The 26,175-nt window shown below is 52.5% G+C and overlaps 2 protein-coding genes across 26 annotated transcripts in view; one reads left to right on the forward strand and one right to left on the reverse strand.

The window, feature by feature from the left end:
• PRKAG2 (protein kinase AMP-activated non-catalytic subunit gamma 2) overlaps nucleotides 1–26,175 on the reverse strand; it is a 286,173-nt gene that overhangs the window by 126,792 nt on the left and 133,206 nt on the right. The gene's annotated exons all lie outside the window — the stretch shown is intronic.
• The window catches only part of LOC124243670 (uncharacterized), a 30,727-nt gene continuing 18,392 nt past the window's right edge, over nucleotides 13,841–26,175 (forward strand). For 3 of the 20 annotated variants that reach the window (XR_006889745.1, XR_006889749.1, XR_006889748.1), the window contains exons 1-3: nucleotides 13,879–14,275; nucleotides 18,352–21,726; nucleotides 24,507–25,926. The gene's annotated coding sequence lies outside the window, so the exon portion shown is untranslated. Of the gene's footprint in view, nucleotides 14,276–18,351; nucleotides 21,727–21,809; nucleotides 23,651–24,506; nucleotides 25,927–26,175 lie in introns of those variants that run through there. The other 17 variants (XR_006889735.1, XR_006889738.1, XR_006889739.1 and 14 more) reach the window with 12 other exon arrangements.

The raw sequence follows: 26,175 nt of genomic DNA on the forward strand, positions 1-26,175 counted from the left end.
AACAATCCATTTCCCATATAAAATGGTTTCTGAAAAATGATTTGCTAATGATTTGCCAACGAAGGGGAAATCGCTACGCCAGTGCACTCTGATGATGGCCTTTGTGGAATCGCAAAAGCAATGGTCTCATCTGGTGCTGTAATGATTAATTCAGCTGAACATGACTGAATCAGGACAGCCCTCACCGTGGGTGGAATCACGGTGAGTGACCTTAGCAGACAAATATCCATGACCTCATGTTACAGTGGAGGAGACGCAAGCCCTGGGGGGTGAAGTGTCAGGCTCAAGGGCAACGTCTAGGTCAGAAGCCGGCCACGCACTGCAATGACTTGGGTCTTCAGATCCCCAGTCGTGTGCTGTCCCTGTACCACGAGAGGTTTCAGATGCTGACCTCCCAGCCATGGAGTATCGGGGAGGAGACCAGCTGTGTAGGTGAGAAGAGCGAGCACGTGTTCAGAGGGGAGGACACCAGGTGCCCAGAGTCAGAGGTGGGAGGGTGGGACCCTTGGAGTACCCTGTGCACCCCACACCACTGCACCCAGGCTCTTGCTGGTCTGTCCTAGGCTCCTCTCCCCACACCCACCAGCCCCCCAATAACCCCTGTAGGCTGCACAGGATGGAGACGTAGTGGAAGGCCATGACTCGGACGTGCTGGATTGGGGAGAGGAGACGCCGAGGCGACTCTAGGTTCCTTCCTGGGTCAGTGTGGTGACTGTCATTTCCTGAGAAGACACAGGGAAGGACACTAATTCAGTAGGAGACCACAGAGCTTCATACTCGCTAGCCGATGCCGAGGTGCCGGGTGGGCAGGGGAAAGGCTTTCTGTCACTGGCCACAGGTGGGGCCTGAATATTTCTGGGCAGGAGCCCCTCCCTGTGTCCTACCCTGCTCAGATGTGTCCTTAGGTCAGGACTCGATTTCCACTCAAGTTCAGACAAGTCTTCTAACCTTGATCTCTCGGGAGATGGCTGTTTATAACACAGCATTGTTCAGGCAAATTGCTCCGGCAAAGCCAGCCTGTCCAGCGCATGCAGACTGGCTATGACGTAAATCAGGAGAGCCGGTGTGAGGGTACACTTGGAATGAACCCTGCTGAGATGGGACTACAGGGGGGTCAAGACCGAGGAACTCCGTGCCGGGCCTCCCATCTCTGTGCCCGGGACACGGACGTGCTGTGGCTCTCCTTGCTCTGTCTCCAGCCCCTCTTAGCATTCCTGGTCGTCCACCACCTGTGTATTATTCTAGCTACTGGGGAACTCGCCCAGAAACTGGGAAGGACAGGACTTTTTATTTTTGTGAGGAAGATTGGCTCTGAGCTAACATCTGTGCCAATCTTCCTCTATTTTGTATGTGGGATGCCACCAAGCATGGCTTGATGAGCAGTGTGTAGGTCCGTGCCCGGGATCCAAACCCATGAAGCCTCGGCTGCTGAAGCGGAGCGTGAGAACTTAAATACTATGCAACTGGGCTGGCCCCCAGACATGATTCTTAAACATTTTTGGATCCCAGGACCCTTTGATAATCTGATGAAATCAATAAATGAAGCACGAACACACAAATTACTCTCTTTTCTGAAATAACCTCAGGGCAGTTCTAATTCCCCAAAAGCCAGGTTTTACGAACTAGAGTTCCAAGGGTCTCACATTTTCACAGTTCCTTATTCTTACAGAGTAGTCAGACTCTCGCTGTTTCAGCTTCTAACAGTAGCCATGTCCGCTCTACAGTCTGAACCCCAAACTCATAAATCTCTGCGGGACCCTCAGTAGGAGAAAACAGGGCCTGAAGATGAGGTGGAAAACCAGCGTGATAACCAAATCAAGAGGAGGCAGAAAGCACGCGTAACTAGGACCTGTCACACCGAAGTTCCTGGAGCATGCTTTTTAAAATCTGAAACTGTGCCTTGAGCTTTTTCTATACTTTCTGCAATTTGGGCTATTTCAACCTGCTCAGAATCCCTGAGAATGGCTCCTCCGCTTGCACAGACTGCAGGGGCCCGCTGCTCGTGAAACGTGGCCCCTCCGGCTGTGCTCGATGCCCCCACCCCGGAATGGTTTCTGGGCTGTTCTGCCTCACCCTGGAGGGGCTGCCAGATCCCCCTACCTCCCTGCTCTGGACTTACTATGGGTGAGGAGGGGCTGTGGGCGATCTAGGAAGGGCTCTGAGCTACTGTCCCCTCCCCAAGGTGTGTCCTGGGTCACTTCCAGATGTGCAGCTCTCCGACACGTCAGGAACACACTATTCTACCTGGCACGGTGGCACGTGGGCCCTGGGAGCACAGATTCCAAACCTTCACTTTGGAAAGCTACATTCATCAAAGCAGGAGCAGGCAGCGGAGGCAGGAGCTGGGGAGACAGGCTGTGGGTGGGTGTGATTCCCGCCCAGCTCCACCCTCCTGCTGGGTCTCCCAGCAGGCCTAGTGGTGGCTGACAGCCAGACTCGGGCATTCCCTTCCTGGGGTGCTGGCTGCAGCCGGCTGCCACGGGACTCCGATCAGGGCTCTCCTGTGGGTCTGTTGACTCAACACATCACCTGACACCACCCGCCAGGCCCTCTGGGTGTGAGGTGCCGGTGAGACGGGACGGGGTGTGCGCGAGGCCAGGGAGGCCTCGGGCCGGGAAGGCATCCAGGCCGTGCCTCTGCCACCAGCGCTGGTTTCCATGGTGCTGCTCTGAGCTCTCAGCTCTCCTCATTCACCTCACGAACTGTGAGTTCCATTACTTACAGGTCCCAGGGATTCATGGGTAGACTCTCTATGGAGGAGGGAGAGGGGAGGAAGGAGAGCCACCGAGGGAAGGGAACTGAGCACCTCACGGTGGAAACACGTGGACTGGCTACGTCCTTTTAGAGACACCCCAGAACCTCAAACCCGGGATGCGCCTCTGCCCTCAACAACAACACAACAACAGTTTCGGGAGTTCAGGGCCATAATAAAAGATCACAGCATCACGCTTGAATTTTCCCTCGTGCTTTTAGGAGAGGGAACAACCGTACCGGGGGACCTGGGAAAGGGACCATCCTTCAGGAGAGCCTAGACTTCCCTCCCTCCCAGCCTCTGACCTACAACTACCACCTCTGTCAGAGCATGTTTTGGGGGTAGGGGGAAGGCTCCCGTGTTTGCATGCTTTTAGGGTTTGGAAGGCCCCCTGCCCCCTTCCACATACCTCACGTTCTCCATCAATCTCTCTGCTGACTGTCTCCCCTTCTCATGCTGTTTTCACCTGCAAGGTTCCATCCCTGTTAATCGTGGCCAATCTGCTGAAGGCTGGCCCTGATGACAACTGCTCGATGTATGACACCAAGGAGGAGCAGCCACTGGGAGGTGCAGTGAGGGGACGGAAGCACAGGGGCGGGACCCCCGGATTCAGGGGTACCCAGTTAGCACACTCCGCCTCTATGGAATTTCCTCCCTGGTGTCCCCTCACTGGGCTTCTAGAATCGTTGTGAGAAACGAGAGCAGGACACTGTGCTCAGGGGAGCGGGCTTCCTTTCATCAACCTTTGGACGCTCTCCACGCCTTCAGCATCTACTGTTGCTTAAGTTTATCTGTTGTAAAGTGCTGGTTTCTAGAGTTAATTATTCCTCTTTTTCATGCACCTTCCAACATTATTAAATTAGAGTACGCTGAAGTTACTTCTTTACACATCCTGTCTCCTCCACTAAGCACGAGCCGTAGTGAATCCTATTTGTCGCTGTGCCCCCCGCATGCACGTGCCTGGCACACACTCCTCGCTCAATAAACATCACCTTGGTGACACGGCACACCTTTGTTCAACCAATGCCCAACAAGCATGGTCCATAAAAGAACAAATGGATCAATTGGATTTCATCAAAATTTAAAACTGAAGCTGTTTAAAGGATACTGTTAAGAAAACGAAAAAAGGCAAGTGACAGGGAGAAAATATTTGCAAAACACATACGTGATAAAGGACGCAATATCCAGAGATAAACAATTCTCAAAACTCAAAAATAAGAGAATAATTCAATAAAAAAAAGTAGACAGAAGATTTAAACACATACTTCACCAAAGAAGATATACTGATGACAAGCACATTAAAAGATGCTCAACATCATTAATCATTAGGGATATGCACACATTAAAACTAGAATGAGAAACCACTATGCACCTATTAAGGTAGCTAAGAGTTTTTTTAAACTGACAACACCAAATGCTGGTGAGGATGTGGAGCAACAGGAACTCTCATTCATTGCTGGTGGGGATGCAAAATGGTACAGCCAGTTTGGAAAATAGTTTGACAGTTTCTTCCTAAGGTAAATAAACATTTACCATATAACCCCACAAAGCCATTTGTAGGAGAAATGAAAACTTATATTCATAAAAAACTTGATGCAAATGTTTATAGTGGCTTTATTCATAGTTGCTCAAAACTGGGAACAACTCAACTTTCCTTCAACTGCTGAATCAATAAACAAACTGGTGCATCCACACAATGGGCCATCATCAGTAATAAAAAGGAAAGGGCCATGGACATATGCAGCAATGTGGACGAATCTCAAATGCATTTTGCTAAGTGAAAGAAGTTGGATCCAAAAGGCTATATATTTTTCCATTTATATGACATTCTGGAAAAAGCAAAACTATAGAGGACAGAAAGTTGATAGGTTGCCAGAGGCTGAGGGTGGGGGAAGAAGCTGATTATAAAGGGGCATGAGGGAATTTTTTGGGGGGATGAACTATTCCATATCTTGATGGTGGTGGTGATTATACAACTATTTGTATGTTTGTCAAAAATTCAGAGAACTGTACATTAAAAAGGGTGAATTTTGCTGTATGTAATCTATATGCCAATAAACCTGTTAAAAAAAATTCTTTAACATGTGTTTGAGGGGGACTGTCTGTGCGGCCTGGGCTGATGGGGGGACGCATTCCCTGGTCCTTGACGTGCCATTTCCCTGGGTCTTGAAAGATGGATAGGTAGGGCTCTGATCGAGACACGGGTAGGGCTCTGATGGAGACTCCTAAGCATTACAAGAGAAGCGCTGCCTTGGCCCTGGGGCCCAAGACCCACTCAACTACAAATAGCAGCTGTAATCTCCCAGTCATCTGAGGAGACAGCATGGAGCCACCGCTACTGAGCAGGGGAAAAGGAGTGAGAGCCTGGCTCTGGGAGCACTCAAGGCTCAGGCACCTTCCTCCCCTCCTGAGGACAGTCAGCCACGCTTGCCAGCCTGTGCCCTCCAGGCAGTTGGGAAGGGAGAGCTGTTGGAGAGAGTTCAAAGGTCAGGCTGGGGACAGGGAAGAAGGTCCCTGCAGAGAGGGCAGGCAGAAGCAGGCCCCGTGAGGCCCTGACACGCAGGCTACCCAACCTCACATTCCACTCGTCTGGGCAGACACAGCTGAGTGGAGCCCAGAACAGCACCCATGGTCTCTGACAAATCAGTGAGTCATGGTCTTCTCCATGGGCTCTTAGCGTAGGTCCGAGCACCCAGAAAAGCCCTATGACATCCAGCTGTCCAGGAGCAGTGCAGGAGGCCTGAGCCCAGGCCACGAGGAGACCAGGGGCCCTCCCAGGGGCGCACGGGGGTTCCAGAGCAAAGGAGCAAAGGCGAGGCCCTCCCCAAGTGGCTGTTGTCCCAGAGCGGCTTCTGCAGGAGTGGAAATGCCCCGTCCCTCCTCCCAGGCTCACCCCTCTCCTGGGGAGCTGGTCCTCATCTTTGCCCGCTCTCTCCACAGCAGCCACTCCAGGCCTCGCAGAGGGTTCTGGGCAACTGCATCACCGTCAGGGCTTTCTTGGTTTTAAAACATTGTGGTAAAATACAGTGTGCTATTTTGTTTTTTAGAAACTCATATGCTGAGTACATGAATACTTATACATGTTAGTAAATACGTTCTAAATAAGCTAATTTGATGATCAGAACTCTTTTTTAAAAAGTTATTGTTAATCGTGGTAAAACACACAGAACATAAAATTCACCACCTTAACCATTTTTAAGTGTTTAGTTCAGTGGCCTTAGTACATTCACATTCTCGTGCAGCCATCACCACCCTCCCACTCCAGAACCTTCTTACCTCCCCACGCTGAAACTGCCCCATTAAGTACTAACTCTCCATTCTCCTTTCCCTCCGCCCTTCTACTTTCCGTCTCTCTGAATCTGGCTACTCTAGGAACTCATGTCAGCGGAATCACACAGTATCTGTCCTTTTGTGGCTGGCTTATTTCACTTAGCATAATATCCTCAAGGTTCACCCAGGTTGTAGCCCGTGTAGAACCTATTCCTTTTGAAGGCTGAGTAATATTCCATTGGATGGCTAGACTGCAGGGTGCTTTCTTTTAAAATTCCCTCCCTGCTCTGCTATTGCTTTGTTTCTCCTCCTAGGTCTCCAGCTGCCCTTTCCTGTGGCAGCAGCGGCCTCCTTGCAGCCCCACAGCCCAGCTTCCAAATTCCCCCTCACGCGGGACTCAAGGGGCTGAACAAGGCGTTGGGGTGCTTGATGCACCCACTGCTCCTAAAGTTTCCCTGGGGACGGCCTCACTGGCCCTCTTGGTCAGAATCCATCCCTCTTAGCCTACACCGATGCCCGTCCCTTCTTCTGGGCTCTGGGTGTCTGTGGGATGCTAGGCCACGGTCACAGGACCCTAAACGAGTCGCCAGGCCCGCGGTCGGAGGGAGTCCAGGGAGGCGTCACACATTCCTTGCTTCCCTGCAGCCAAGTTTCCGACGTGCTATCTGAGAAGCCCTGCCAAGGGTAATGTGACATTTACATGACACCTGGCGAGGCTGCTGGCAGTGACATAAATGGAGGAGGGAGGGTGGGGGGTGTGTCCCTTGGGCACAGAGCCTGCACTGGGCACAGTCCGATGACTCAGGTTGTGTAAATTAAGGCAGCGGTCACCTGTTCTTCCATGTCACAGAATTACAGAGCCGGTCACCTCTGCCTTCGGGGCTTTTCAGCCTTCCTTTCCTGCACTCCTCCCACAAGAAGCTGTTTGAGAAAATACCTATCAACTTCCTGGGGAAGACAAGGCAAGCGCCATAGTGTGAATTATCTTGAGAGACTCCCAGAGAGGACATTCCGTTCCCAGCAGGCACCTGTGATGGGCCATCCTGTGGATTCGCTCAGGCCTATGTGCCCTGTGGGTTCCCCGAGAGCCAGCGTGGAGCTGGACACTGTGCTGGGGGCTGCAAGGGCATAGGTAGGAGACACGGCCCCCGCCCATTCAACTTATTCTGCAAGGACTCCAGTAGCAAAGTCTAGCTCTGTGGCCAACTAGGGCTGCGCACTTAGAATCTGAGCCTCAGTCTGGAGTCAGTGAAATGGACAGATCAAATGTGAACTCTTGCATGCGACACCTCCACCGGCTAGCTCCCAAAGTGTGCTGAAAGCTGGATCTCTTCATGGCGGTCTGAGCAGAAGCTGTAAAGGCTGGCACAGGCCCAGCCCTTAGCCCAGCGTGCAGGGTACCCCTGGCATGGAAACCTTCAAACCGGCCCCACTCGGGGGCTTTGGTCCCCTGTAGACAGGTGGAAACTGTAGACACTGCATCTGCCAGACTCTCAGCACAGCAATAGCAGTCAGGCATTCACCCAGTGGAGGAGGAAGGCCCACCCTGTGCACACACCACCCTAGCCCTTCAGGGCCCTGAGGACGTGAGTTTGATGTCGGCACAAGGGCCCAGTGTGGCCTGCAGTTTCCCAGCACACCTCTGAAAGCCCAGGGGTCTGGCCGTATATTGGGGTCTCTTCCCCAGCCCCTGCCAGGGCTCTGCAGGCCTTCATTCTATTTCAGCAGGAAATACCTCCTCCTCCTCTTCCTCCTCCTCCTCCCACTTCCTCTGTTCATTACCATTCAGAGTGTGGCTCTGACAAGCCTCAGATGCAGCTAATGCTGCTTTCAGAGAAAACTAAAGCCTTCCTGGGGCCTTTTCATTGCCACGTGTGGCCACCTGCAGTGTTGGGGAGGATGCAGGGTCCCACAGCCAGGCTCTGGACAGTGTGACACCATGGGACCTTATTGTGGATGTGGCAAGGTGGCTGCTCTGGTGACCTGGGGCAGGTGTAAAGTGGGGGGCTTTTTGGGGACAAAGCTAGGCTTTCTTGGCTGCTCTGGTCATCTGCTCTGCAGGTCTGGGCTTCCTGCCGGGTGTCACACAGCCCTGAATGTTGTCATCTCTCCTTTGACTCAGAACAAGGATCTCTTTTCCTTGCCTAAATATCGTATGGCCAAGAAGAAACCATCACCACCAATTACAAAAGGTTACAAGAGGTTCCCCCTCAAACTCCCACCCACCATCATCCCCTTTCAAAAACTCAGGCTTCTTCAGAGACGCAGTGAGCACCCCTGTGAAAACCCACCTCTGCCAGAGCCCTGTAATTCAGTCAGCCTACAGTGTAAAGGACTGCCAAGTGTAAACGGTCACTGGTAGAATTTCAGTGAGTGAAGGAAATAACCTATAAGTCAGCAGCCTTTCCGGAAACTCTGGGTAGTAGCCTAAATGCTCTGATGACATTTGAGGCCACCCCTTCTCTGACCTCGATGGCACCCCCCCCACGCCCTGAGTTGTCTTCCCTCGACAGCTGGGATGTTAGCGGTGAAAGTAACCCACGTTTTAGTAGGAGATCTTGAGAAACCAACCCAGTGAGGGCACGGCTGCCGTTAGTATTTCTGGGCAGGGGGGCAGCCTGGTGACTAGTGAAAATCCCACATGCAGGTTGTTGCCTTCCTCCCCTGGGTGAGGCCACTGCTGGCCGAGTCCCAACAGACCTGAGGGAGATGCCACCCTGCCGGCCCGACGCCTGTGGGGTTACGGTCAAGGTTATGGTCTCAGCCCCCTGCTGAGAAAGAGGCCGTAGGGTTACCATGGGGAGGGGAGTATGGTGGGGGCAGGTGGCACCTGAGATCCACTCGGAAGGCATTCCTCCTCAACCTTTATCAGGGGGAGCCTGGCATAAAGAACTTCCCCTTTCCTGCTGCAGATGCTTATCTTTTGATTAAGAAATGGCACAGGGGCCTTTCAGAGTATTTCTGCTTTGAAATAATCAGTCAATCAATAAGATGATAAGAATTTACGGGGCACCTTCTGCACAGGGAAGTGTTTGGAGGGGATGAGCCATGCATCCTGTGCTGGGAAAATGGAACTGGGCCCAGGAGACAGAATGAAATGCAGGCGCCCATGAAGCGGCAGTGCAAGGAGGCATATGGTTAAGTATGCAGAAATCCCTTCTGGAAAAAGAAGAGAAGTTCACAAATAAACAAAAGTGAGATAAGGCACGGAGCCTGGCGTGCAGCAAAGAGCTGCAGGCCTTCCAGGTGGGAGTGGCTCTTGGAAGGGGCTGATCTTTGAGAAAGATCAGAATGCGATAAACTGGGGGAAGTTAGGGAAGCAAGAGGGTGGTGGCAGGAGACAGCGGCCTGCTGCTGTAGATGGTCACAAATCAGTAGCCCCCAATTGTACTACGGTAAGCCTCAACAGACCAGGAAGCCTCACAGAGGGGAGGCCTGCCAATATTTGCTGCATCCAAGATTAGTGAAATAGTCTCACGGAAATCTTGCAGTGCAGTTCCGAGCAATGTGGCCTTGGTCTTAATATTTAGTAGGAAAGAAGTCATTGAACAAGTCATCGCAAAATGTTCTCTTCCTCCACAAGGGGAATATGAAGGGACTTTTAGCAGCCCCCGCTCTGACACCCCAATATTTGATGTTGAATAAATCGGGAAGAAGCACGTTATCTGCCAGGCTCTGTTCTGGGTGCTGGAGACAGTGGGCAGAGAAGAGGTCAGCCCTTGTGGAGCTGGGTTTATGATCCTGGCTACTTGGAGTGTGGTCTGAGGACCTGCAGCCTGGCATTGCCAGGAGCTTGTCAGACATGCAGACTCCCAGGCTCCACCCCAGGACCACAGAATCTGAATCTGCCCTTTAAGGAGATCCTTCAGTGACTCACATGCACGTTAGAGCGAGAACTCGGCTCCGGGCTGGTGGCTCAGAACTTGGGCGAGGACCAAAATCACCTGGAAGGCTTGCCAAGCTGCAGGTTTCTGGGCCCCACCCCCAAGAGATGGGGATTAGCTGTTGGGATGGAGGCCTAGGATGCTGCATTTCTAACACGTTCCCAAGTGACGAGCTGGTCTGGGACCCGCTCTGAGAGCCACGTGTTCTAAGGGCGACCCTGGGTATCAGGGGGAGCTGGGGACTCACCTGGCCCCATGCCCGAGAGGCCTGATGGCGGCTTCCCCGTGGGGCCAGGCCACAGTCCCTAACTCACCACACCCATTCCCTCCATTCAGGAAGACTCTGGCTTTGTGCCCAGCCCCGGCTGTCCCTCAGTGCTTGTCCTGCCCATTTAGAGACCAAACATCTCCGCAGAAGCCACGCAGTCTGCCTGGGAATGGGAAAAGGGATCACACAGGACGCCCCGGTGTTTCACGCAGGTGAGGCCACAAAGAATTAAGAGGCAGCCTTGGTGTGCCAACCAAGTCACAAATGCACTTAAAAGCACCCATCAGAGCGCCAGTCCTTTTCTCCCTTATCTGTCAGGGCTTAGTCGTGCCTCCTCCCGCCCCCCCAGCCCTCAGGGGCTGCTGCCCAGGGAGGCAGCCTCATGGGAGCAAGCAGGCAGCATGGGCTCGGGGCAGTCACCAGGCCAAGAGTGGCTCTGAACAGAAATGCTGAATTATCCAAACTCCCCTCCACAGTCTGCAGCTGTGCTGTCCAGGAGCCAGTCACCAGGCACATGTAGCTGTTTATATTTAAAATTAAATGAAATTAAAACTTCAGTTCCTCATTGCTGTTATGGGTTGAATTGTGTCCCCCAAAAGGATATGTTGAAGCCCCAACTCCCCCCTCCCTCCCCTGCCAAGACCTATGAATGTGACCTTATTTGGAGACAGGGTCTTTACAGAGGTAATCAAGTTAAAATGAGGTCATTAGAGTGGCCCTAATCCAAAATGTCCTTATAAGAAGAGGGAAATCTGGACACAGACACACAGCGGAGGGGCCACGGGAGGACGGAGGCGGGGAGCGCAGGATGCAGCAGCAAGCCGAGAATGGCTGATGGCCGCCAGAAGCTGGGAGACAGGCCAGGAACAGATTCTCCCTCAGAGCCTACAGTAGGAGCCAACTTCTGACACCTTGATTTCAGACTTCTAGGCTCCAGAACCCCAAGAGAGAAATGTCTGTCGTTTTCACGCCCCAGTTTGTAGTGCTGTGTTACAGCAGCCCAAGGAAATAATACAGCTGCACTGTCCGTATTTCTGGTGCTTGATAGCCGCACGTGGCTAGTGGCTACCATGCTGGCTGGCATAGATACAGAACACTTGCGTCTTTGCACAAAGTTCACTGGACAGTGCCGTTCTATAGTTTGCCTTCATAAGCAAGAAGCAAAGATTCACAGTTTGATTTTCAGAAAACGTCAACAACTTTTGTGGGTTGGCCCAATCTTCCGTATTCTGCACATCCCTAGTCCCAGTCCTTCCAAAGGGACAGGGATCCTCACTGTCAAGGGGAAATCAAAGGGCACTTATGGGCACGCAGCGCAGAACGATGTTTCACTAAACGACAGGCTGCATATACAACGGTGCTGCCATAAGATCCGCACCACATAGCCTAGATGTGTAGTAGGCATGATGTTTGCACAATGATGAAATTGCCCAACGACACATTTCCCAGAACTTGTCCCGTGTTAAGCGGTGCATGACGGTATTGGCTCTTGCTCTCTGAGACGAGAAAGTAGACCTTGACATTTAGGCTGGAGTCTTCATAAACGCTGACAGCAGATGGCTAGGATGCAGGTCCACACGGAACCTGAGACTCAGATTCACAGAACGGGTCCATTCCAGCAGCCTTGCCAGGTGTGGTTCCACCTGCTGGTCTAACTTGTCTCTTACGCATGTTTGTCTTCCCTCTCATCTGCTCCTGAGCCCGTCAGGGGCACACCCTATCTAGTGTGTGACTAGACAAATGTAACTTTGAACTTTAACAGTCACCTGTTAACACTTTATTCCTTGGGATGGAGGCATTCATAGTCCCAAGCATCCCAAGTTAAAGTATCCAAATTATTAATAAGCTACTAAGACTGTAGCATGAATTGATGATTGGGTGAAGGCCTGGTGTGCACAGCCCCCAGAGCAGTGAAGTTGACTTGGGGAGCAGGGTGATGATAAGGAGGGGAGGGTCAGAGCCCAGAGGTCTCCTGGGAGAGGCCCAAGGTCAGGACTGCAGGCCAGCGCCTATGGCCAGAAGCTTGGTGTTACAGCCAGAGAAGGAGAACAAAGGAAGGTTGAGGCGGAACTGTCAATGGCACAAGTTTGCCTCCAAGCATTCTTACACGCCCTCGTCACTGCTCAGATCTCCCTGGACCGGTTTACTCTCTTTAGCCAAGCTTCCTAGTGCAGCACACACCAGCCTGCCCGAAGAGAAAAGGGAAGGCCTGGCAGAAAGGCACCCCCACACGTCCTCCCTTCTAGCATCTCACATTGCCGGTTCTCTTTAATGCCATTCGAGTTCTCTGACTTACTCATCAGTGGTGCCAGAAGTGAAGAAGGGAAAAAGAAAAAGCGGCCCTTCTCCACTACAGAGAATAATGCTCTGCAAAGAGATTGCTCCCAGCAAGAAAAACTGTTTGCAGAACTCCTCTGGCTGTTTTTCCAACGTGTCTCCAACTTATTTTACCAATGGGCAAATAAATTGGTGGATAGCAGCAATTCTGCTCTCAGCTCTGGCCTGAGGTCTTGACGGCTCCCCCACTCTCTTCAGTTGGTGTTACTGAGGAAATGAACATGGACAGCTCCCCTCCTCCCATATCTTCTTGCTGCTCGTGTTTTTAAATATGTTTTATCAGAGCATAACACAGAAAAGTGCACAAATCACACAAAAGTTGTGACTCAGTGAACCACATAAAGCGAGTGCATCATGTGAGCAGTTCTCAGATAAGGAACAGGACTTCACCACGCCCGACCCCAGGAGCCCCCTCCGGGCACCATCCACCTCCTAAGATGATCACCGTCAGGATTCTAACATCACAGATGAGTTTTGCCTGCTTTTGTATTTTATACGAATGGAGCCAGACAGTTTGTATCTTTTGCATCAGGCTTCTCTTGCTCATATCGTTTGTGAGGTTCCTCCATATTTGCCTCATGCAGCTGCAGACTGCTTCTTCACATTGCCGCAGAATATTCCATCATGTAAACTTACTGCAGGGTATTTATCATTTCTGCTGCTGATGGGCAGCTGGTAGTTTCCACGTTGGGGCGATGATGCACGATGCTGTCTGAACATCCTAGACACGGTTCACCAAGAAGCACGTAGGCTTCCTTTGGGTTGCTGCTTGCTTTAATTTGACGTGTTTATTCAGCACAAAAATCTCACGGGAGAGGAGGGGAGGGGAGGAGTCTAATGTCGGAGCATTTGTGGAACATCTGCAATGTGCTGGGCCTCCACATCTCATCTGATGGAATCTACACACCACCTAGGAGGGATGTATTCATCCCTCTCTCTCTGTCCCGGGATGCCAAGGGGTGTAGAGAGCCAGCAGTTGCTGCTTAGGGAAACACAGGAGGAGTAAGGCTGGGAGGCGGTGGACCAGATTTCCAACCCAAGTCTGACCAACCCCAAATCTGTATTTAGCAGACAGAGCATGTCCCAGAAGTTAGTGCCCAACAGTCCAACCCCGGCAGCTCAGCCACAGGAAACGAAAACCCTGAGCTGAATGAGGTGTCTTTGCAGTATCAGATACTATCTACTGTAAGGTACACCGTGGCTGAATTTACCAGCCAAATGCTGAACACATTTTTGATGACCAGCAGTTCAATGAGAATTTCTCAATCTTCTGATAAAATGTAAATGCAACCAGGCTGTACTTGGAGCTGCCCTGAACAGAGGCCTGGCTGGTGTCTGAAATACCTGATGCAATGTTCCTTATCAAGCTGCTTTGGAAACCCCTCTGATGTCAGAGTCGGCTGAGGATGTCAGGCTCCTGTTTCATTCCTGCTGATAAGAGGAAAAACCCATTTCCTTTTGAGCCACACCAAGAAAACAAAGGATTGTTTGTTTGTTCCCCTTTCTTAATCTGGTCACAAAACACACACACACACACACACACAAGAATCGGAGGTTAATCCTGCCGGGAAAGTTGGTGGGAGAGCACTAAGCCCCAAACAGGATTACCCCAGCAGGCTGAACACAGAGCCAGCATCCGTCTGCCAACATCCATCCATCACATAAAGCCGGCCTTGGGGACCATTGGGTGCAGTTCCTGCCGTAGCAGGACTGTCTGTGACAGACGCTCCTCGGGGAGGCACGGTGGAGGGGCTGTATGCACGGGTACGTAATAAGACATTAGGAATGCCTGTGGGATTGCTTTTTGGCTTGTTTGTGCTGTGCTATCATTGGGTTAGGCAGTGTCTCTCTGTTCAGGAGGGACTGGGAGGAAGTTGTCCATAACTGCTACCCTCAGCTGGTCTGGAAGCCTGACTTAGGAGCCACATGTCCCTGTCAGGCCGGCTCCTGATTTGCTTTCTTATGTAAGGGGACATGGGACCTGGCCATGTCTGGCGAACTGAGCAGCTATGGGCAGCAGCAGTAAGGGAAACCAGGACTTTTCCGAGAGAAGGGGATGTGAGAGTCAGGCGTGGTCAATTATCACTAGGGCCCAGAGAGGAAACAATTCTATTTGTCCAAAAGATCAGGTCCCAGAGCTCCCATCTAAGATTAGGGTGTGTTTCAGTCTCTCCACCTGAGTGCCCGGGCTCCGCCCTACAGGCCAGCAAGAGCCACAGGTCTGCTTCTCTCCTGGCGCGCTGCAAGTTGGCATCACGACCTTAGGGGTCTCAAGGACAGGGCTGGCCTCCAAGTGGCCCTTCTTGGCCAACACCACCTTACAGTGGCCTTTTACTTGACATCCCTACACACCACGACCTCGCCCTTCTAACTCCCGGGATCAGAGTTGTTGGAGGTGGGATTTCGAGCCTGGAGCCTGAGTTTGCTGGGGCTGCTTCTCAGAGTCCAGAGGAAACGACGACAACGTGGAGCCACCTGGTACCCAGTGAGGCAGGTCAGAAATAGGTGGCCTCCTTCCCCGGAGTGGAAGGTTAGACACCAGCTATTTACGCAGCCTCCATGTGACCCGGCGCAGCAGGTCCTCCTCAGAGGGAAAGCCAGCCCACAGGGCTTGGGTTGGGCCAGGGGAGCCGCTGCTAATGGACGGCTTCAAGCTCACCAAGCCTTGCGCAAGGCCGCATCTCTCCATGCCAAGTAAGGTCCACCCCAACGCTGAGCCTTTCTTCGGCCACCCCAGGGGACACGACCAACAGAGCACAACTACAAACGACTAAGGACTACCTGTGCCCTCAGCAGGGGTGACCAGGGACAGGGCGTGACTCAGCCATCTCCCCAGCAGTCACACCTTGGGCCACCTCACCTTTCTGCAACCACAGCTATAACGGCAGGGTTATGATGGCACAGGGCGCCTGACTCCATAGGAGACCTTGGGGCCTGGTGGCAAACTTGCCCTTGCCACCGAATCCCACCTGGCCTGTGATAGCTGGTTTCCCACCCAAGGTGTATGAGAACTACGGAGAAAGCCAGAGAGGCCCAGGGGACACAGCCTGCAGGAGACCCAGGCAAGCTGCAGGCTTGGTCACAGCCAATTACAGTGATGCTGCCGAGTCATGAAAAGAAGGCTAATTATAGTGAGTGCAGTATTTTGCTGCCCGGGAAGTCAGGGATGCACGGGGTATCCTCTAGGAAGATGCCACTGGAACGGCACAGTTGAAGGATAAGTTTCAGCTCTTTTGCAAACTCATTGATGAGAAAGAACATATTCCCCAGCCCTCTTATAAAGTGATGATTCTGTTTTAGGCATTGTTTGGCTGATTTACAAATAGTAGCTTATTTACTCTCACAGCACCCCTTGGGAGGATGGGATTTGTGGCCCCTTACAGATGAGGAAATTGAGGCACAGGGAGATACGTGACTTGTCCAAGGCCACACAGGTGGTGGGTATCAGAGCTGTGGTCAACCCATGCAGTCTGGCTCCCGAGTCCAGTTCCTGGGCACCGGCCTCTCCTCCCTCTTGGCCCTGGAGCACCAGAGGAGAAACTGAGCTTTACGTGTAGGTGGTAATGACTAGTTACAAGTGAGGCTGTGGAAAACCTGCTTGCAGCCCTGGACCAGCAAGTCAGGCTGCAGCCTCGCCCTGCCTTTAACCAAGTCAGATTCTCAAAGAGTCCACCTCCACTAGTCTCCCCAGGCCACGAAACAGGGGTACCGTCCATGAGGGACAGTGATATACCGCAAAGGTGAGTCCTGGGAAGACACCAGGCTCTCCAACCCAGGTGATCGAGGGAGGCCAGAGTGCACGCAACGGCCACTGACCTGCTTCAATGAGACGCATCCTCGGAACGCAAACTGGTTCCGTAATGTCATAGCCAAAGTCTTCCTGACTTGCTTCCAAGGAATGATTCAAAAGAAACATGCAAACCTGTTTGACTGTCTCCAGGCCTGAGAGTTAGATGTGGTAGTGACAGCAGCTTAAAAAATGCTCCATACAGGCTGCCTCCAGAATATGTTCTGACAATGGCTTCTACTTCTCAGACCTGACCCTGAGGCCACCTCAGCCTGGGGGGAGCCTGCCGACCTGGCCAGGGAGTGGAAGGAACCAGGCACTGGAATACACACCTCAAAGGTGCCTACCTCAGGGGAAGCTGGCTCCTGTCTGGCCCAGCTGGCATCAGCCTCAGGTCTGGGGAGGAGCTCCGTCCTGATCTGTGGGGGTCCAGCCTCACTGAGCCCTGCCTTCTCTCCCTTTCGGAAGGAAAAACTCAGAGAGGGGCCAAAAGTTGTTCACTCACTCACCCCAGGCCATTTAGCACCTGGTCAGAGGACAACCTCATGCACCTGGGTGACAACTGGGTCATGTCACTAAAACCCCGTGCCCCTCTCTCAGAAGCTTCCCGAACTTGAGGTGCTGTTGTCTGGGCTAGACAGCAGTTTGCTGGCAGGAGAACGGAAGGCACTGGCTTCTCACTCAACAAATGCGCTGTAGACTGTGATGAGGCAGGGCCTTGGTGGCTGCCAGGCCACAGGGCAGCATTGTTGAGGTGTGGCTGCTATGTTTCCCTCATCCTGACCAGCAGCCAGAGCAGCCTCTGCTGCTTTACAGAACCAATAGTGACCTTCTGAGAAACTCATTCACGCCCCCTAGCCTGGGTCAGCTTCCCAAGGGTCTCTGAAGATCAGAGGGATCAGCTTGTGGCCTCGAGGGAAGAAAAATGGAAACACATACGGCAAAAGCTCTCTTCCGGCTGCAATCACCTGCTCGCTGGGCGGCGATGGTGAGCAGGTGATCCAGTTCTCTAACCACCGCAGCCATCTGGTCACCCCCACCCCCCAATCCCGGCCATTCAGCCCCGTGAAAGGAGCCTGTGGGGAGCCAGGTGGGGCCCTTGGAGAGATCCTGCTCCCCTACGGTGGCAAATACAGGACACACAAAGGATCGAGCTGGGCTCAGCTGAGCCTGCAGATCCAGCGCCTCCCAGGGGGCCGCCAGGGGCCAACACGAAGCAGGAAGTAAAGGCGGCACTGGTCCAGAAGGCTGACATTGAACACGGTCGATATTTAGCCAGAAAACTCTTACCCAACCCCAAGACGGTGGGGTAAGGACACGTAGGGACAATGTCCAGAGCATTGGCAGCGGCAAGGCACCGTAAACGCACCGTTGTATGTGACTCTAGCCACCACTTGTCACAGGGCATGGTGATGCCTTTGTTGTAAGGTGGGGAAACCAAAGTAGGGAGAGATGGAGTTACCTGATACTGCCCAAGGTCACTTGGCTGAGCCGCACTTGAACCCAGGACTGTCTGGCTCCAAGGCTCACATAGTTTTCCCCCTTACTTTCCATGTAGCCAGTTACTGTTAAGTATTGTAAAGGAAAAGTATAATGAATATTATTGTGACTTTTTTTTTTTTTTACCAGGCTCAGAGAGGCCTAATTAATGAACTCAGAGTTGTAGTAACCACTGGCGTCAGGTTTTGCCTCAGCAAAAACTGTTCAATGAGGCATCCCATTGCCTCTCTGTCCTCCTATGCCAACCTGAGGCCTTTTTGCCATGGAGAAAAGTGGAGGAAATAGAAAATGGAGAATATAAATATCTTCTAAGGGGCATAAAAGTTGTTTTAATTCTGTGACCCTCTCCTTTAACAAAGGAGTGAATTCGTAGTGCTGGATTTTAAGGTCCCGAGTCAGCAAGGTGAACAGCCTGGGCCAGGGGTTCATGGTGCCCCTGGTGTTACCTCGAGCAGCAGCTAGCACCATCTCAGCACAGAGTTAGCTTTGGCCGATGCTGCGTCCGTGAGAAAAGCCTGTTCACACTGAATACGTTGTCCTCTTTTCACACCAGTGTCACCCAGGTAATGCTGGCAATGACTAGAAGAATAGTGAAATGTCTGGACAGCACGGCAAATTTGATAGAGAAACTGAGTATAAAAATGCAACTGGCCAAGTACAGGACGGTGACAGCTCAGAACTACATCCACGGAAAGTCCTGAGCGATGCAGATAATTCAAGTTCCAAACAAGCTACAGCGCGCTGGTGGTCGGATGGCCAGTGGAGCCTTGGGCTGTGCCCATTAAACCGAGCACCCAACAGGAGAGCTGGCAACAGCACTTGACCGCTCTGACTGGAGCCCAGCAGGCAAGCTACACTCAATTCTGGGCGCGGGGGACCAGGACACGGGACATGGAGTGCTGGGGACTTGATGACCACTTCACTTTTCAGAAGGGCTTTCAGGAGGAAAAGCATTAACATTGGAGCCCTAAAGAGCAGTCGAGAGTCTAGAAGGATGAACCAAGAGCAGAGAGTAGAGATGATAAAGACGTTTTCACATCAATTTCCCAGTTACAGCAGCCACTGAAGTGGAAGGGACCACTTCTGTGCCTCTCCGCGGAGCCCAGGCTCAGCTGTGCACGTGGAGATACGACAAAGGCAGGCGGACTTTCAGGAGGTGTCTCAGACGCAGACTCTAAACCCACCTCTGGGTCCTAGACTTTCCCACCCCAGCTCTGCCCAGACTGATTCCGTCTCAGCCCCTTCTAGCTGCCTGCGCCTTGCCCTTACACCCCAGGCTCATATCTGCACTCCATCCCCTCCACTGCTAGGCCTGTCCCCACTGTCCCCCTCACACAATAGCCTCCCGTGACCCCCTACGCACAGCTCAGCTACCCTCTATTCCCTGCACACAGAGGCTGCACCCACCAATGAAAGAAGAGCTGGTTCCCGGCCCCTCTCTCTCTTGAAGCCCTGAAACAGGCAGCCCCATCACAATTAGAAGAAATCTCAAGGTACCAGGGCCCCCGGGCCCCACTGATCCCGCCCTGGCGCCTGTCGACACTCCCTTCCCACCGCCGTCACCCTCACCAGGCCCAGCGGGCCCTGACTGTGACAGCCGGGCTTCCACCTGGGCCTCTGCACCTGCTGCCCTCTCTTCCCCAGCTCTCCTCACCCTCCCCGGCTCTGGCCAGACTCTCCCAGACCCACCACCCTCTCCCACTCTCCTGCTTTGTTCTCCTCATTCCACTGGCTGCTGCCCGACTTAATACACAAGTGGATACATAACAACAGTGAATCCACTGGGCCTCCTCCCACCAGCATGAGCTCCACGAGGCCAGGAGCTTTGTTTTCCATACCTCTGTGCCAGCAGAGCCCGACCGGTGCTGGGCGGAGAGCACTGACAGTGAGACGCACAGCAGTGAGGTAACAGGCGTGGGGGTAACAGTGACAGAAGGAGGAGTAACAGTGACAAGAGTACTAGTGATAGCAACAGGAGTACAAGTGACAGTGACAGGAGTACTAGTGACAGTGACAGGAGTAAAAGTGACAGGAGTACTAGTGATAGCAAGAGGAGTACAAGTGACAGTGACAGGAGTACAAGTGACAGGAGTGACAGTGACAGGAGTAAAAGTGACAGGAGTACTAGTGACAGTGACAGTACTAGTGACAGGAGTAATAGTAATAGGAATAATTACTGAGCACTATGGTATATTCACTTCAGAAAACATTTTAGTTGATATTCAATGGGTTAACGTATTTAAACACTCTAAGTCTATTCACTTAATCCTCAAAACCGATGAGGTAGATTTTATATATGATGAAACTGAGCACAGCAAGGGCAACCTGCAGACAGTTAACAAATCTTTGTTGAACGAAAGAGTAAGTGAACAAGCTACCCAGCACTAGAAATGTTTGAACGGAAACAGAAGACTACTTATCAGGGTGACTGAGAGATTATAACATCAGATGCAGTTTTCACGAGAGCCCTGGCCGGCCTGTGGGGTCTCTCCCACAATCTAGAAACCTTCAGACCCGAGGATTCTTCCTCGCCACAGCCCAGTGGTGGCCCAGGGAATATGTGACACAGGCTGAGCGCTGGAGGAGCGCCACTGGCTGTGTTTGGTGCAGTCGCCCCAGGAGCCCACCTTCCCTGAGGGGACCCAGAGCTGGTAGCAGCCTTGAGACTTCCTGGTGCTGCCTCCTGGTGTGACGCTCACCCCCACCCAGCAGCTGGGCTGCCTCTCAGGTGACGAGCAGCTGAGAAGATCCAGTGTCAGGGTGTGACTGGCCACCCGGGACTCGGCCTTCTTCCCGCAGCCTGCCTGTCACGTGGTGCAATGTCACCAGGCTGCTCAGTGCATCCCCCACCCTCACGTGTCCTCGCCCTGCCCCGTGTGTCCCCACTGCTCTGCCAGCCCTGCGGTGAATGAACAAGAAGGGGCCTGCGTGCCTGAGCCTGGGCCCCCCATGCCGCTGGCTCTGGGAGTCAAAGGAGGCAGCCACAGAGGGATCTCCCCTCTCTCCCTGGAACTGATCCTATTCTCAGGCCTCACAAGGCTGCAAATGGCTGCCATGCGGATGGCCCTGCAAGGTCCCTCGATCTGGTCCACTGAGAGAGAGAAAGTCCCCAACCCCTATTAATGAAACAAACAAACTGCCCTTGGATCTAACGAGCTGACACCCCCAGAACCAACCCTAGCGCTGGGGGTAGGAGGTGTCCACTGGCCTAACTAAGGGGACAGTTCCCAGGGCTGCCAGCTGCACAAGGGGAGCCTGGGCAAAACTAGGCTCCTATCACCACAAAAGGGGGTGAACGCTGGGTAACAGACACTAGTGTCAACCACACACTGAGGTGCCGGCATGTTTGCTGAGGGAAGACGTGACAATCTCTCCTACCTCGATCTTTTCTTTTATGGAGACGTATGCACAGCTTGATAACTCCAAGGAGAAAAATGCTCTACTCATGCAAATTCATTCCATTTGTATTTGCATTTTCCATCACTCATTTGGGTACAGGATATTTTCAGCAGACTCCCAGCACCCAAAGCAAATTATATTTATGGGGCATCCTTGTGCACTCAGAGAAAGGGGCCATGCCACGGAGCGGAGGGGTGCAAGCTGGTTTGGGTGTCATCATTTTAAGAGCATTTTTTTTTTTTAAAGATTGGCACCTGAGCTAACATCTGTTGCTAATCTTCTTTTCTTCTTCTTCTCCCCAAAGCCCCCCTAGTATATAGTTGTATGTTCTAGTTGTGAGCGCCTCTGGTTGTGTGGGTGTTGTCTTGATTCCCTCTGCAAACACTCTTCAGCCTGGTGGATGGATCTTCCTTTAGAGCTGAAGCAGTTTCCAATTTCTCCTTTCTTGGGCTCGATAATCAAGTCGAGGCAGGATAACAGAACGTGTAGAACATGGAGAAGGAAGACACAAGGGCAAAAATCCCAGAAGGTAAGGGGATCAGTGAAGACAGAATTCTGAGCCTGACATCTTAGAAATCAGACATGCTAGTTTGCAAACCTAATTGCCCTAAATGCCCTAAACTGTCTTCTGGGAGCGGGGGAACTGCAGACTTTGTCATCTTTTGCTCTGATCGCCCCACACCCAGCAGGCAGACTCTGTTCTTTAATTCTGGTCTTATAGGACACACCCCTGACTGCAAGCCCGGCTATGAATCTGCAGCTTTTTCAAGTACACAGTGCCAGGTCTCTTGCATGTGTGTAACGCAGTACTGTGATCTTACTTTTTAGTATGGAAAATTTTAAACACATATAAAAGTAGAACAGAATCATAAACCTCCATTTTGCCATCACCCAGCTTCAGCGACCATCAACTCATGAAGACAGTGTGTAAGTGTTGTCACACTAATGTCTGTGTCACTTAAAAGTCTTGTTAAAAATGCAAATTCATGGACCCCATCTCAGACCAAGTATATTACAATTTGGGGGGTAAAGTCCAAGAATCTGCACTTTTCCCAAAATTCCCCCAAAGGATTATCATGGACAGTGAAGTGTGGGATCGACTGCTAGGGGAGAGCCCTGGGAGTGGGTCCCCACTCTGCCATTTACCAGCTGGGCAACTTGAACACATTTCTTGTACTTTCTCAGCCCATGTCTCCATCCGGATACAGATATTACAAGGCTACTGAGGGACAGACAAGACAGCATAAGAGAAGTGCCCAACACACAGCAAATGCTCATGAAACACCCAATGCTCTCATTGACCTGCTTCACTTAGGTTTGGTTTCCAAGGCCTAAGGAAAATGTACCCCAAGATGGACATGTTATAAGGGCTTCCAGAGGGAGCCCTGCCATTTTGTGGTGTTAGGTAGAGCTGTGTGCATTTCCGCTTAGGGCCAGTGACCAGTAGAAAAACAAACAACATACAAGCCAGGGAGTTCACATCTTGCTATTAGCCCTCAGGGGTCAGATACGGCTCTAAATGTGAGGTTCCCTCATCCCTTTTTAAGAACACGCAGAGACCAGAGGAGGATGAGTGTGGAAGCTCTCACTGGCAGACATGAAGGGAGCTTGCCAAGGGAATGGATAGAGACTTTCCTCTGGTGCGTGTCACCCTGGGCAGTCATTAAAGGGGCAGGGCTGGGCAGAGCAAGCCCACCTGTCCAGATGGGAACTGAATCCCCTAGTCCTGGTCTCACCAGCTCAGGGCGCGAACGCCAGAGCCCAGCAGTCACAAACCTTGTTCCTCAGCACGGAGCTCAACCCAGCCTTGCACAGAATTGCTGCATAATAACCGCTTATAAAGGCAGATGGGGGACATGTTTCCCCATCACGTCGATGTGGAAACTGGGGCTTAGACATAATCAAGCTTATAATGGGCCTCCGCAGAAATTCATTTCGCAAAGCAGAGGGATTAATGAAATTCTACCAGTTAGTGGTCTGAATTTCTCTAAGGAAAAGTTTCTAAAACCCAGAGCAGAAAACACGTAGGCCTGAGGCAAGCAGCTGACTAAGAGATCGGAACATCTCCGGGGCAGATGAGGATACACTGACCTGGGGGATGGGGCAGTTGGCCACCTTTAGCTTCTAGAACCGTTTAGGGAAATGGGTGTTGACAGTAAGCAAGAGCAGCAGCAACTTGGCCCACAAGAATGTGGGGAAACAGCAGAAGGAAGGAGGCTGCAGGTCACTAGGAGACCTGGACTGACCACAGAGGTCCTGAGCAGACCCCACACCTGCTGCAGAGAAGCAGGTGCACAGCAGGACCCCTGTTTCCAGACACCGGGCCTGTCTGAAGGTGCTCGGGCTACCAACAAAATACCACGGACGGAGGCGCTTAAACTACAGAAATTTATCTTCCCACAGTTCTCGAGGGTGGAAGTCCAAGATCAAGTTCCCAGTGTGGTCAAGTTCTGGTGAGCTCTCTCCTCCTGGCTTACAGATGGCTGCCTTCTCCCTCTGTCTTCATAAGGTGGAGAAAGAAATCTCGTCTCCTCCTCTTTTTATAAGGCCACCAATCCTACTGGATTAGGTCCCCACCCTTATGACCTCATTTAACCTTAATTACCTCCTAAAAGCTCTATCTCCAAACATAGTCCCATGGAGGGTTGGGGCTTTAACGTAAGAATTTGGGGTGAGTGGAGGGACACAGTTCGGTCCACAGCAGCAGCAGAGGTCCCTTGGTGTGCCCATAGCCTGGCAGTGGGTGGCAGCCTCTGTGTCCAGCGCTGTGTGGGAGTCCACTGTCCCTGCTCTGGAAGTGACTTTGGGCACTTCTCGGGAATACCCAGCCTGGTTCTTTGCACCCTGGGGATTCTGTGAGCTACTTGATACATTTTTTTTCTTTCTATTCAAACCAGCTAAAACTAATTTCTGGGCCTGTGGCTAAGACTCTAACTGATGCCAGGCCGTGGATGCCTCCCCTTTCCACGGAGTCCAAAGCTGACTCCTCTGAATTTCCTGATGGATTCTCTAGGTCTCGCTGGCCACATCTGAAAGCAGGCCTGGCCCGCCTCGCCGTGCTATTTGAGAGCTCGCATCCTCTCTCTTTTCAGCAGCAGCCTTTTGGGTCGGAAAGGGCTGCCCGTCTCACTGTCTTCCGGAGCTCCGAGCCTGCCGTGTGACTGCGTGGTTTCTCATCCACAGCGGATTTCTACTCTCTCTGTGCTCACTTATCGATCCCTTGACCAATATTCATTAAGGCCCTATTAAGCGAGCTCAGGGAAATGGAAGCATTGAAGGAGAAACATGAAATGTCTCTCCCTCCCACAGGTTGCTCAGAGACAAGACATACCTTATGAAAACTAAGCAACAGACGTCGTGTTAAGTGCCAGACAGCAAAGTCCCACAGCATGAGGAGGCCTCCGCAGCCCCCTGGCCCATGGCGGGGGGTCGCTGCATTCACCTGCTGTGCTCACTCCTGGCGCAATTGCTTGAACAAGTTACCGCCTTGGGCAGGAGGGATGTAAGGACTATGGGGGTCACGAAAATGCACTGCTCAGACCTCCTGCAGCGGCGAGCGTGCACCGGCCTGCACCACAGCCGCCCCCACTCGCTCCCTCTTCACACAGAGGCCATGCCCCTCCAGCCCCGGGTTGCTCCCGCCCACAACTGAGTGCGTGGGCGCGTGTGGAGGCCTATTCCTGCAGGACATGGCACCTGAAGGAGCAAGGCCCCATCTACCCGGTGGGAACATTCTCAGAACCATGCTGCCATCTGAGGCTCTCCCCGGCCACTCTGCCCCCAGGTGTCAGGCCTGCATCCAGCCCGGAGGCGCCCCCACCCCCGCCTGCTCCTGCTCCCTCTGCCAACAGGACGCAGGCTCATTCCCAACACTATCACTCCTGTCTTGCTGAGCAGAACCCACTTGGGCCTGGGGCCCTGTTTGTCCTCACCAAGGAACTGGACAGAGGCCTGCCTCAGTCTCTGCACTTCACTGGCTCCCTTGCCCACCTTGCCTGTGAGACAGCTGGCACGTCCTGGGGGGGACTACTGGAGAGGTCATACCTTCAGTCTGTGCCTTACCCCGGACTCCTCCCTGCTGTCTGGACTGGCTCTGCCTGGGGCACTTAGGGGATAGTCCCAGCCCAGCCCCGCTCCGCCCAAGCTCTGGCCCTAGGTCAGCCGGCTTTGCTGACAACCTGGGAGTTGAGACAGGCCTGGCCACTGACCCTGGCCCTGGGTGAGCGCTGCTGAGGCGGGGCGCCTCCATTCCAGGGTGGGGGGTGTTCTTTCTTCTTCTTCTTCTCCCAGGACATGGACACAGAAACTGCTCTAGCTGCTGGCAGCCACCTGTGACCACTAGGAAAGGTAGCAGAAGACGAAACGGACATTCAGAGAAAGAACACAGCCCCTCCCTGGACTTCCTGTCCCGAGACAAATATTATTATTGTTCAAGCCAGTTCGAGTTAGACTTTCTGTTGCTCGCAGATCCCAAGCACCCTACAGAGGAGATGCTATCTAATACAACAACATCGTGGCCTGTCAGGGTGAGCCGAGGCCACTAGCTGAGGAGTCTGGTCTGCAGGCAACTGAAGCTTTGTGTGTGTGACACAAACTGTGTTCTTACTGCTATTTGTGGAAAACAATTTTCTTAAAATAGATAGAACAGACCTTGACACCCTGAAGACTAGCACTCAGAGTCGTCTGTTTTGAAAACAAGGCACCGTCAAGCTCTAGAAGATGCACACTGGTAAGAAGGGGCCGGGAGTCCAAGTCCAGAGGGGGACAGAGGGGGAACAGACATGGGTAGAGGGAGACAGAGGGGGACAGAAACGGGCACAGGAGGGCAGAGGGGGACAAGGGGATAGAGTTGGGCAGAGGGGGACAGAAACGGGCACAGGAGGGCAGAGGGGGACAAGGGGATAGAGTTGGGCAGAGGGGGACAGAGGGGGACAGAAACGGGCACAGGAGGGCAGAGGGGGACAAGGGGATGGGGAAA

This window comes from Equus quagga, chromosome 8 (assembly GCF_021613505.1).
Source record: "Equus quagga isolate Etosha38 chromosome 8, UCLA_HA_Equagga_1.0, whole genome shotgun sequence".
Lineage (NCBI taxonomy): Eukaryota > Metazoa > Chordata > Mammalia > Perissodactyla > Equidae > Equus > Equus quagga.